At 43.7% G+C, this 12462-nt stretch overlaps 1 protein-coding gene across 23 annotated transcripts in view; it reads right to left on the reverse strand.

The window, feature by feature from the left end:
• Positions 1-12462, reverse strand: part of CSGALNACT1 (chondroitin sulfate N-acetylgalactosaminyltransferase 1) — a 360001-nt gene that overhangs the window by 257909 nt on the left and 89630 nt on the right. Inside the window, exon 1 of one of the 23 annotated variants that reach the window (XM_074000394.1) lies at positions 6258-6791. The exons of the other annotated variants lie outside the window; for them this stretch is intronic. The gene's annotated coding sequence lies outside the window, so the exon portion shown is untranslated. Of the gene's footprint in view, positions 1-6257; positions 6792-12462 lie in introns of those variants that run through there. 23 annotated transcript variants of the gene reach the window in all.

Genomic DNA, 12462 nt, shown 5'->3' on the forward strand with positions numbered 1-12462 from the left:
ATAGAGACACCACAGAACACCAAAGATAAATACACAAATAGAATGAAAAAGATGGATTATCTTTAAAGGAACCACAGCCCCATTTCTCAAGAGCCACAATGGAAGTCAAAATCCAATAGAAAACACCTTCCATGTTCAAGAGAGAAAGTAAATCTCAATCTGGCATTGGTACTATCTCAGAAAACATCTTAAGAATAAGAGCAAAACAAATCTAAGGAAAGAATGTTCCAGACAGTGTTCTAAGACCCTGTGGCAAAATAAGAAGTGCTACGAGATGAGGACAGAAGTAGCAAGGTGGGGGCAAATTATATGGGTTTATATAGGCAATCTTAAGGACCTCCACTTTTCCACTGGGAAACTCCGTGGAGGGTCCAACAGAGCACCTTGGGCACCCCCTAATGGGGTTGCCAGGCCATGGTTAGATGGCCTGAGGGCACAGGAGACTCAGGCATCAGCTTGGTGGTCTAACTAGCTCATCTTTAAGGTCTCTTTCAACCTTGAAATCATTATTCAGGCAGAATAGTGATGGAACAATTACTCTAGACTGAATATTTGTGCCCTCCCACCCTCCGTCCAAAAAAAAAAAAAAAAATTCCTGTTAAAGCCCTAACTCCCAATGTGACAGATTTGGAGATGGGGCCTTTGGAAGGTGATTAGGGCTAGATAAGGTCATGAGGGTGCACCCTCATAATACAATTAGTGCCCTTATGAAGCAAAGGCCATATGCATACACAGCCTGGAGGCAGTTTTTTGGTAGCCCCCAACAGGAACCAAGTAAACCAGCACCTTAATCTTGGACTTCCCAACTCCCAAGTTGAAAAAATACATCTGTTATGGCATTTTGTTAGCCCAAGGTGATTAATATAATTTAGTATTTCACCAACAATACTTTAGTATGTTTCAAGATAATAGTTACCAAGAAAAGTTGAAGAGAGGAATCTCAAAAACCAAACAAGAGGCTGGGCATAGTGGTTCATGCCTGTAATCCCAGCACTCTGGGAGGCCAAGGCAGGTGAATCACCTGAGGTCAGGAGTTTGAGACCGGCCTGGCCAACATGGAGAAACCCCATCTCTACTGAAATTACAGAAGTTAGCTGTGCATGTTGGTGCACACCTGTAGTCCCAGTTACTTGGGAGACTGAGGCACAAGAATCAGTTGAACCCAGGAGGCAGAGACTGCAGTGAGCCGAGATCGTGACACTGCACTCCAGCCTGGGTGACAGAGCAAGGCCCTGTCTCAAACCTACAATAAAAAACCACCACCAGCACCAGCAGCAACAAGAGGTATGTTTCTCCATATTTTCATCAGCTGTGGCATTTAGCAAGCTTCAACTCCTTTAAGGGCATTGAGGCTGAAAAGCGATACATACTGTTCACCTTCAGACACTTATCTGGTAAATCTTTCTAAGTTAAATAGGTCTTTGGGGCACGATATTCCAAAGCCAGTACCTGATAGCTAGTTACATCTGTTGGAGCTGTGAATAACCAGCTTCATAAATGTTTTTTTTTTCCCCCCAGTCATCTAAGTAATGAAATCTCTTGTTAAATTCTCACTGAAAAGGCCGGGCTCCCCCCACCCCACCTACCACCTTACATGTCTTTGCCATGTACATTTTCTGCAGGATGATATTGACATTTTAAAATTGGATGTACCATTAGAGGGATATATGTATTTTGGCCAAATTTAATCAGGGTATCTCACATAAGAAGAGTTCACATAGCATTTCTTTGCCTACCAGGTTAGATCCATACTAGAAAGCAAGACTAACTCAGCTCCATTTTGCCTGTGTCTCACATTATTTCCCATTGGTCACTCTTGATTTCAAGCAACACTTTCTTTGTCCCAACTATGTCAGATTCTTACTTGGGCTCCTTCCCCTATCCTAGATGCTGTCCACATTCTCTTTGCATCAACCCAAGACATGAATTCTCATATGCCAATTCAAACTCTTCTATAAAGGCTTTTGTGACAAACTGTGTGGGTTTCTGACAGAATTGAGTGTTTCCCAGGCATAGACAATTAGTCATATGAATCCCCCAGAGCTTCTATCTCTGTACTGGGAGTGACTCTAAAAATATTTGAATTAAATCTGCCTGAATCACATAAGCCACCACGAAAGTGTTTTTCAACAAAATCAGGGATCAGCTTAAATTCTCATCTCCTCTTTTGCATACGAGTATAGAATACACATTCCATGAATCTCTGCCTACGTGATTGGCTAAAGGCTGGCAGGCCATCCAGTGTCTCCTGTTGTTGCTAGCTTCAGAGCACCTGCCTGGCATGCAGCTCAGAGCACTGTCTGCCCAGACTGTGACCAAAGCACACAGCCCTCCAGCAGTGCATGTACGAGGGGCGATCACTGCTTCCTGCCAGTCCCAGATTGCGTATTCTCTTGCCTGAAGAGATGGCAGCACATCATGGCAAAAATACTGCCTCACATTTATTGAATGCTTATTATATGCTAGACTCTAGCCACTTTCTTCATAGTTCATTTACTACTCTAACAACTACAAAGTAGGCACTATTATTGTCCCAGTCTTAAAGATGGGGAAACTGAGGCAATGGGAAGTAAATTGCCCAGTCTCACAACTAGGATGTGGCCAGGCCATGACTTAACGATCAATCTATTGGGCTTGAGAGTTCACATTCTTGTCCACAATTCCATACCCACGTTGATACAGGGCATTCTACGTTATCCCATATATCCTGCCATGGGATCAGAGAAAATTCAATAAATGTCTGCCTCACCAAAAAAGATGAGAGGATGGAGCAGATGCAAGAGTGCAGTCTGGGGACCAGACAGTCTTGAATTACAGTCCAAGATCTTAACTGCACAACCTCAGGCAAATTACTTATTCCCCCTAAGCCTTAATTTCTTCATCTGTAAATTGGGGATAATTATACCTTCTGTCGCTGCTGATGAGTGGCAGAAATGAGACTCAGCTCCATAATTTTTCTGTCACACTATGGTGCCACAGCCTCTAGAAGATTATCATCTTTCAAAATTGGGGGGAATACCAATGCTTTGCCAGGTGATTTGGGGGTAACTGTAACCTCAACCAGAAACTTCTAGTTCTGCTACATCTAAAGAATCTGGGGTTCTGAGTTAATTTGTGTGCCATCATGCAGGACCTACTAGGTAGCAAGGAAAGTTTCCCGTCTTACTCACAAAAGCTCCAGTTGTTACAGGCACATTCTCAGAGCCTACCTTCCCGTGATCCCCAATATTAAAGGCAATGACATGGTAGATGAGAATCACCAGTCCCTAGAACGTCAGTGGCTCCTTTGTCCAGAACGACACACTCCCTTTTACATATAGGAAAACACAAGGTTCTTACATAGGTATGCATTCCCAAAACCTCCAGAATGACCTCATTCTATGGCACAAAGACCCTTCAATTTTTCTGTTTCTGTTTTTGTTTTTTTTAGGCAGAGTCTTGCTCTGCTGCCCAGGCTGGAGTGCAATGGTGCAATCTCAGCTCATTGCAACATCCGCCTCCTGGGATCAAGCGATTCTCCTGCTTCACCCTGCCAAGTAATTGGGACTACAGGTGCGTGCCACCCTCCCCCCTCCTTTTTTTTTTTTTTTTTTTTTTAAGTAGAGACGGGGTTTCACCACATTGGCCAAGATGGTCTCCATCTCCTGACCTCATGATCCGCCCGCCTTAGCCTCCCAAAGCACTGGGATTACAGGTGTGAGCCACCAAGCCTGAGAGGACTGTTCAGTTCTACCACCCTGCAGCCACAAGGCCTCTCCCAGAGCCTCATCTCTTCAGCCCTGCAATGGCCTGGAAACTGGGCAGGGGCTCTGCCCACAGCATGTGAAGATGAGTCACCTACCACTGTCACCTGGCCCAGTTCCTGAGTGGAACGCTGCAAAGTCCTAAGTGCTCCTGTGCGGCACTGACGAAAGGGATTAAATGAAGGTAAAAACTCTAAATAAAAAACTATCTTCAATCTAAGGAATGCACCAAACCCACAGTGATTGTATGAGGGTCTGGTATCCTGGCCCATAGCTGCCCCAGGCCATTTCAAATGTTCTGTAATACAGTACTATTCTCACTCTGTGAAGTTTAAGTAATACAAGTGACATGTGGCCCGGATTGCGTGAGACATAGGATAGCCATCCCAGATAGTCACTCATGATCATCTATGCCATGCTCCTTATGATAATGTGATAAGCACATGGAATATTCTGTTCACATAGAGAAGATGTGGCCATTCCTTCCCATGGATCTAGAAGGTCAGATAGGTCTTTATTTCTAGTAGAAGCTGCTTACAGATGTGCCACTCATTTCAAGTCATGGATATGCCTAGCCTTTCTATTTCTCCCATCAGTTTCACTGATGTCTGGGCCTCTGTATGAACAGTTTCTCCTCGTATGTAATCTCAGCTTGTTTTGACCAAAGGCTTCTCCTTCATCCTAATAGTTCAAGATTTGGTGAAGCCCATTTCCCTAATCATTCCCCTTCCTGGTGTTCACTATGCTGGGCTAAGAGCTGAGATATTTTAACCATCCCTACCAGCAGCAACCCCTTTCCCTTTCCCACTGTTTAAATTGTCCCTCCGCCCCCGCCACCCCCGCATCTTCAGCAGCTTCAGCTCTTTATTGAAATCCAGCAACCAAGGTTAGGTGCGGTGGCTCACACCTATAATCCCAGCACTTTAGGATGCCAAGGCGGGTGGTTCACAAGGTCAGGAGTTCGAGACCAGCCTGGCCAACATGGTGAAACCCCATCTCCAAATACAAAGCTGAGCCAGGCGTGGTGGTACACATCTGTAATCTCACCTACTCAGGAAGATGAGGCAGGAGAATCCCTTGAACCCAGGAGGCGGAGGTTGCAGTGAGCTCAGATCACACCACTGCACTCCAGCCTGGGTGACAGAGCAAGACTATCTCCAAAAAAACAAAAAAGAAAAAAAAGTCTGAAATCCAGCAACCCAAACAATTGCAACATAGTTTTATGTTCTGAACACTCCTACTGATACAATAATCAAAGTTAAAATGTTAGGCTGATGTTTGGTTGAAAAAAGTTCACATCACACAATAATTGGATGCAACCTAAATAGTTAACAGCTATACATTACTAGGAAGCAGTGTATTAGGAAGCAACGTACTCCTTTTTTAGGAAGGCCTCCTATTCTCTTATTTCCTCTTTGCTCAGAGGAAACCTTTAAATCCTAAAGTGAAACATCTGTGCCTGCTAGGTGGATGCTAGGGTGTGTGTGGTAAACATATCTGAAAGAGATATTTGTCTAGTTTCCATCCTTGGGCAACAGTGGTCCACACTGGTAATACTCACCTTTGGCTCTGTCTTCACCATCCACTCTGAGTGGCGGGGAGATGGTGCACCCATCAGCCAGGGCATTAGCACAGCTGCCCTATTCTCCCCCCATTCAGGAGGTCATGCCACACATCCAGCTACTCTGAGCCTTCAACCACTCCCATGAGACAATGAGGCTGTGCCAAAGGCAGAAAGCCAAGTGTCTGTTTGCAGTGTCAGGCACGTGTGTAATGAAGAAAGGAAAAGGAAAGAGGGAAACAAAAGAGTGGTAGCGCTACAAATGCCTGGAAGGGGTTGCAAAGAACAACGCAGGATGCTCTCTGTGAATCTACTGTGCTCCTCATTAGTCATCATCACTGCCTCTACAATGCCGCAGATCCCTCTGTGGCATTCAGGAGTCATGCCACTCTGCCTCTACCGTGCCCAGTTGGAGAAACATTTCCATGGAACATCAGTGTATTTAAAAAGATAACTACACTTGTAAAGATGGATTTTTCCATCTTCCATGACCTAGGGTCAGGCTTCTACTTAATTGTACCTGAGGTTTTTTTCTCTCCTTCCTACGACGGTTGAAGGATAAAATACTATGAAACCCTGTTTTCTTTGGGTATTTTAAGTCCTCTTCTCGCCAAAATCTAAAAACAAAGCTTACTGAAGAAATCACTCACTACAGGTAAATATATTCAAAGCAAATTTTAAGTTTCAAGAAGTCAATGACTAACACCCCAATTTTCCTTTCCCTCTAGCACGAGAGGTTCCTACAAGCAGCTCTGTTCCAAACAGCATAGCATTCACACTTCCACAGGGAAGAAACAGGCAATTCCAGAGCTGACAGCCTGGGTACGGTGGCACCTCGTTAAGCTTCAAATTCAAATCCTGTACAAAGATTTGAGGAATGATTATCAACTGGGAAGGGAGACAGACACTAGGGAAAAGTACACACAACATACCTAAAAAGACAAATGTATTACCTGGAACAACTTGGGGAAAATGTAATACTACATTTCTATTGTGCAAACAGTTTCAATTCATCAAGAAGGAATCTTAGGCATGAGAACAGGTAAGAGCTGGACAGATAATGCAGCCCTTCTCCTCCATCCCACAATTCTCTCCTCTTCATATTTGATATGGTCCCAACATGACCTTCAGATGTGGATTCAGATGCCAGACCCTGGCAGTTTTAAAACAGACAAACGTCACTCTTGTACAAAGAGTAGAAATGACACCATCTTCACAGAGAAATCTTTTCCAATTACCAGCAGACGGGCCGACTCCCAGCTGGTGAAAGCGCGGGCCAGGGGTGGGTCAGGCCACCCTCCACGCCCTGCCAAGTGCCTGCACAATGGCTCGGCCCAGGCTCCTGGAAAGAGTTTATTTCCCATTACTTCTTGATGTTGATATCGTCTCCCAAATGTTCCTTAGACTCACATTTTGTGTTGAAAATGTTTTTCAAAGCTGTAAATCTAGGAGTGGAATTGAGACATTACTGGTTTTACAGGATTACTGGATGAAGAAATGGCATTTTGCTAACTAAAGCCACAATGAGATCATCTTACAGCCGTCAGAATGGCTGCTATTAAAGAGTCAAAAAATAACAGACGTTGGCGAGGAGGCGGAGAAAAGGCAATGCTTCCACACTTCTGGTGGGAATGTAAATTAGTACAGCCTCCAAGGCAAACAGTGTGGAGACTTCTCAAAGAACTAAAAATAGAACTACCATTTGAACCAGCAATCCCACTACTGGATATCTAACCGAAGGAAAAGTCATCCTATTAAAAAGACACCTGCCCTCCTACGTTTATCACAGCACCGTTCCCAGCAGCCAAGATATGGAATCAATCTAAGTATTCACCAATGTATGCTTAAAGAAAATGTAGTGTGGATATACGTATACATACACACACACACACACACACACACACACACATACACACAATGGAATACTACTCAGCCATAAAAAAAAGAATGAAATAATGTAATAATGTCTTTTGCAGCAACATAGATGGAACTGGAGGTAATTATGTTAAGTGAAATAACTCAGACACAGAAAGTCAAATACTGCATCTTCTCGCTTATAAGTGGGAGCTAAATAATGTGTATACATGGATACAGAGTGTACAACAATAGACACTGGAGATTAAGAATGGCAGGATGGGGGTTGAGGGACAAGAAATTACTTAATGGGTACAATGTATACTATTTGGGTACAGTAAAAGTCCAGACTTCCCACTATGCAATATATTCATGTAACAAAAATGCACTTGTACTCTATTTTTTGAGACGGAGTTTTGCTCTTGTTGCCCAGGCTTGAGTGGAATGGCATGACCTTGGCTCACTGCAACCTCTACGTCTCAAGTTCAAGTGATTCTTCTGCGTCAACCTCCCGAGTAGGTGGAATTATAGGCATGTGCCACCATGCTCGGCTAAGTTTTGTATTTTGAGTGCAGATGGTGTTGTACCCCTTAAATTTATACAAATCAAAGAAAAAATGCCATTTTACTCAGCATCAAACTATACTTATAGGTAAATCCAGGGATTTATTAAAAATAGAAGACAAACTTCTTTGTGAAAGTATTCACAGCCAAGTTGCATTAAATGCCATGGTTCTTTTGGGCTTCTAAGACAGTATTTTAAGTGGTTACAAATGCCTATTCATGAACAGTTTCCTCCTAAGATAATGTCCGGGGCCAGAACTCAGAAGGAGTGAGCAAAGGCAACTGACTCAAAGGTGCTCAGGCTGTGGGTAAACATTTGATGGAATAAATGCTCTTTATTCATGGCCTGCGTTGAAATCTCCCTGAGGATGACTCACCACGCCTCTTCCCAACATCAAGCCCAGGAAGCCACAGACTTTCCCATTTTATCACCGACTTGCAAGCCTGGGGCAAAATCAGAGCCTACCCGGCACAGAACTTGGTTCTGCCACCAGAACCAAAGATGAACTTGTACCCTAGGAAGGTGGTGTCTTCTACGCCTGACAAAGGACATCAGTTTTCCCCATTCCTCTCTCTTAATTCATAATAGAAGGGTGTGGTTAATTACACCTGGGATAATGAAGAGCTAAAAATGTGTTCTCTGCTAGGTAAAAAGAGCACATTCTCTATTCATTTACAACTAACCTTTCAACTTCCTCTCATTCTCACCTCCCAGGACAAGGTCAATGGACCCATACTCCTCTAACCACAGTCTCGATTTTCCACGCTTCTTATTTTCTCCATCTTTCATCTTTCCAGTTGAAGATTCCTCATCATTTTAGACTTTCTTCATCACAGCTCTCACATGGCAGTCCAGATTTGGGTTATTTTTATTCCTTTTGGAGTTATTTCAAGTTGTTTGTCTAGTTTAAATCCAGGCAGCCTTCAAGATTTTTCCCTTTGTTCCTGTGAAACATTGGTGAAAGGAGGGTGCTCCACAGAAGCTGGATTTGAATGCTAGAAAAGGAACAGGGTATTCTAATAGTGTTCTTGCCACAACTTTCACCGTCAGACCTTAAAATGTGAGTGCTGTAGGGAAATTAAAACCATCTATTGTCCTTGCATTATAACTAGAGGAATAGAAGCCCAGACAAATCAAACAACGTGCCCTGGTTCCCATGAAGGAAACCCTATCTCTTCTACCTCTTCCTATTCTATTTAGCTACTTCAGCCAATTCAGCTATTAACATTTTCTGAGTCAGGCATGGTTGCTCACAACTGTAATCCCAGCACTTTTGGAGGTTGAGGCAGGCCAATCACTTGAGGTCAGGAGTTCAGACCAGCCTGGTCAACATGATGAAACCCTGTCTCTACTGAAAAATATAAAAATTAGCCGGGTGTGGTGGTGAGTGCCTGTAATCCCAGCTACTCAGGAGCGTGAGGTGGGAGGATAGCTTCAACCCAGGAGGCAGAGGTTACTGTGAGCCAATATTAGGCCACTGCACTCCAGCCTGGCTGACAAACCGAGACTGTGCCAGGGGAGGGGAGGGGAGGGGTAGGGGAGGGGAGGGGAGGGGTAGGGGAGGGGAGGGGAGGGAAGGAGGAGGGGAGGGGGAGGAGAGAGGGAGGAGAGGGAGGGGAGAAGGGAGGGGGAGGGGAGGGGAGGGAGGGGGAGGGGAGGGGAGGGAGGGGGAGGGTAGGGGGGAGGGGGAGGGGAGGGGAGGTGGGGGGAGAGGAGGGGAGGTGGGGGACGGGAGGGGAAGTAGGGGGAGGGGAGGGGAGGGAGGGGGAGAGGAGAGGAGGGGAGGGGGAGGGGGAGGGGGGAGGGGAAGGGAGGAGAGGGGAGGGAAATCTAATCACAGCATCAAAAGACAATTCTAGCCAGGTGCAGAGCCTCACGCCTGTAATTCCAGCAAGTTGGGAGGCAGAGGTGGATGGATTGCTTGAGCTCTGGAGTTTGAGACCAGCCTGCCAAACATGGTGAAACCCCATCTCTACAAAAAAATACAAAAATTAGCCAGGTGTTCTGGCACATGCCCCTCATCCCAGCTATTCAGGAGGCTGAGGTGGGGGGACTGCTTGAGCCCAGGAGGTAGAGGCTGAAGTGAGCCGAGATCACACCACTGTACTCCAGCCTGAGCAATAAAGCAAGACGCTATCTCAAGAAACAAAAATCAAGACATTATTTCTATTCTACTTTAGTGCTTAAAGAGTAAAGTGATTTAACTATGACTTCTCACAATGGTAAGAGAACAATGAACTGCAATGAGAGAGTCAGTTGTGTTCTACCCCCTTTGAACCAAGGCTGATGAATTATGAACAAGTCAAGACCCTTAATGCAACATGACCACGAAACAGCAGTAAGGAGAAGGTACTTGAAACCCAAAGACTAACGTCTCTTCCTCAGGTCATTTGCTGCTTAGCGATCAAGAAGGTAAAAATCATAATCACTAACTTATGCCACAGATAATGGAATGTAAGATTATACCATCCACATACTTTCATTATAAGGGTACTACACACTGGTAAGAATTCAAAAATCTGATAAAGCATATGAAAAAGTATTAAACTCAATGAACGATCATGGAATTTTCTCCAACTAAATATTTTAAAAAGAAATATAATTAAAGCACAGATCACAACTCCTGTGAAAATGAGCATAGTGAAGTTGAACTGGAGAAACCCTAATGATTCAAATATTAGAAGAAGCTAGAAAGTAAGAATATAAAAACCTGACCAGCATATATTACATCCTTTAACTTTTCCAGAGGGAGAAATAAAACTGACTCCCAAATGTGAAACATGGTTATCTATACAATGAAAAACAGTTTTCATGAGATTTTTCCTATATTGTGTTCAAAAATGCAAAAACGGAATGGTAAAAATCACACAGCATCTCACCATTTCTTTCCTCTAATCGCACCCTCATCTCTGGAGTCACCTCAGGGACACAGGTTGGGGACAGACACTCCTCAGCTTCCTTAGCCACTCATAGCCCCATCTCTGTGTTGCACATACATGCATGGTTACATACACGCAACTATATAAAAATAGGTAAACATTCCACAAGAGCCTTCAATTTGCTTTTTTTCTAATTTTAGAATTTTAAAACTAAAAAATTAGTAAGAAGTTGAATCCTTAAGTAACATAAGAAGAAAGCATTCTTAAATAATTGATCAATTACTTCATGAGTAAACTCAAACCCAAAGATTCCTAGCTGTATATATCTAAACTGCCAATCTGTTTTATTTTCACTTTTGAGGCCAAGTCTTGCTCTGTCGCACAAGTTGGAATGCAGTGGCATGATCTTGGCTCACTGCAACCTCCACCTCCTGGGTTCAAGCAATTATCCTGCCTCAGCCTCCCAAGTTGCTGGCATTACAGGCGAGCGCCACCAGGCCTGGCTGATTTCTGGATTATTAGCAGATGGAGTTTCACCATGTTGCCCAGGCTGGTCTTGAACTCCTGACCTCAGGTGATCCACCAGCCTCTGCCTCCCAAAGTGCTTGGATTACAGGCCTGAGCCACTGCTACCAGCCTGCCAATTTATTTTAAATGGGAAAATGGGATCAATCACTTGGTATTAGGAACACCCTTCTTGAATTACTAGGAAACCTTTGGAAATACTGTAATAATCTATGAATTTCCAGTGATCAAAGTTTTAATTTCTCACCAAAATGCTTTCACAGAAAAACAACTTGTTACAGATGAATCTTTATGAGCTCTCAAACAAATTCTGCATAAAACAAAAGGTCTCAGATACAGCAGACTTCTTGGAGTCTAGGCATGTGGATTTCATTCAAAAGTGTGTTGATAATTTGCTATTTGGCTTTGAGAATTTAATCACTGAAAATTTACCTCCATTTCCCCAATAGGAATTTGAGTAGATTTGCAAATGCAAGCACTAGTCCAACCCAGCAGACATGCAACCACAGAAGAGAAAAACCACTACCACCTATGTTTCTGGAAGCAAACAACTTTCTCTTCAATTAATACATGCCCTTGCTTAATAAATTTCATTCCGAGATGGAGGACACTATCATAAAACTACAAACATTTATAGCATATGGTTACTCTACCAAACCAAATAAAAACTGTAAACCATTTCTTTTTTTGTTTGGATTTATTATTATTATTATTTTTTTTTTTGAGATGGAGTCTCCCTCTGTTACCCAGGCTGGAGGGCAGTGGCACAACCTCAGCTCACTGCAATATCTCCCTCCCAGGTTCAAGTGATTCTCCTGCTTCAGCCACAGGAGTAGCTGGGATTACAGGTGTCTGCCACCATGCCTGACTAATTTGTTTTAGTAGAGATGGGGGTTTCACCATGTTGGCCAGGCTGTTCTCAAACTCCTGACCTCCAATAGTCTACTGGCCTTGGCCTCCCAAAGTGCTCGGATTACAGGCATAAGCCACTGTGCCCAGCTGTAAACCTTTTCATTCAAAAGCCATTTCTCATGTTGTGGCACACATTCATTTGCATGCTGAAAATAGCTTATTGCAGCATGAAGGCCCTCCAGATGTTATTCAAACTTACCTTTCAGTTTCATCTCCCAGCCCCTCATCTGCATATCCCTTGTAGTCCTGTGGACAAACAACTCATTGTCCCCACAAGATGCCTCCTTTCCCATTTCTTTTTGATGTTATTATTTCCTCCTGGAATCCTTTAATTATCCCACGTCTACCTACTCCTACCTCCCAAAATTCCTCATTCTGTAGTTCACTGCCATGTCCCCTAGTCCCTGCACATTTGCCTGTCCCC

The sequence above is a fragment of the Macaca fascicularis genome, chromosome 8, assembly GCF_037993035.2.
Source record: "Macaca fascicularis isolate 582-1 chromosome 8, T2T-MFA8v1.1".
Lineage (NCBI taxonomy): Eukaryota > Metazoa > Chordata > Mammalia > Primates > Cercopithecidae > Macaca > Macaca fascicularis.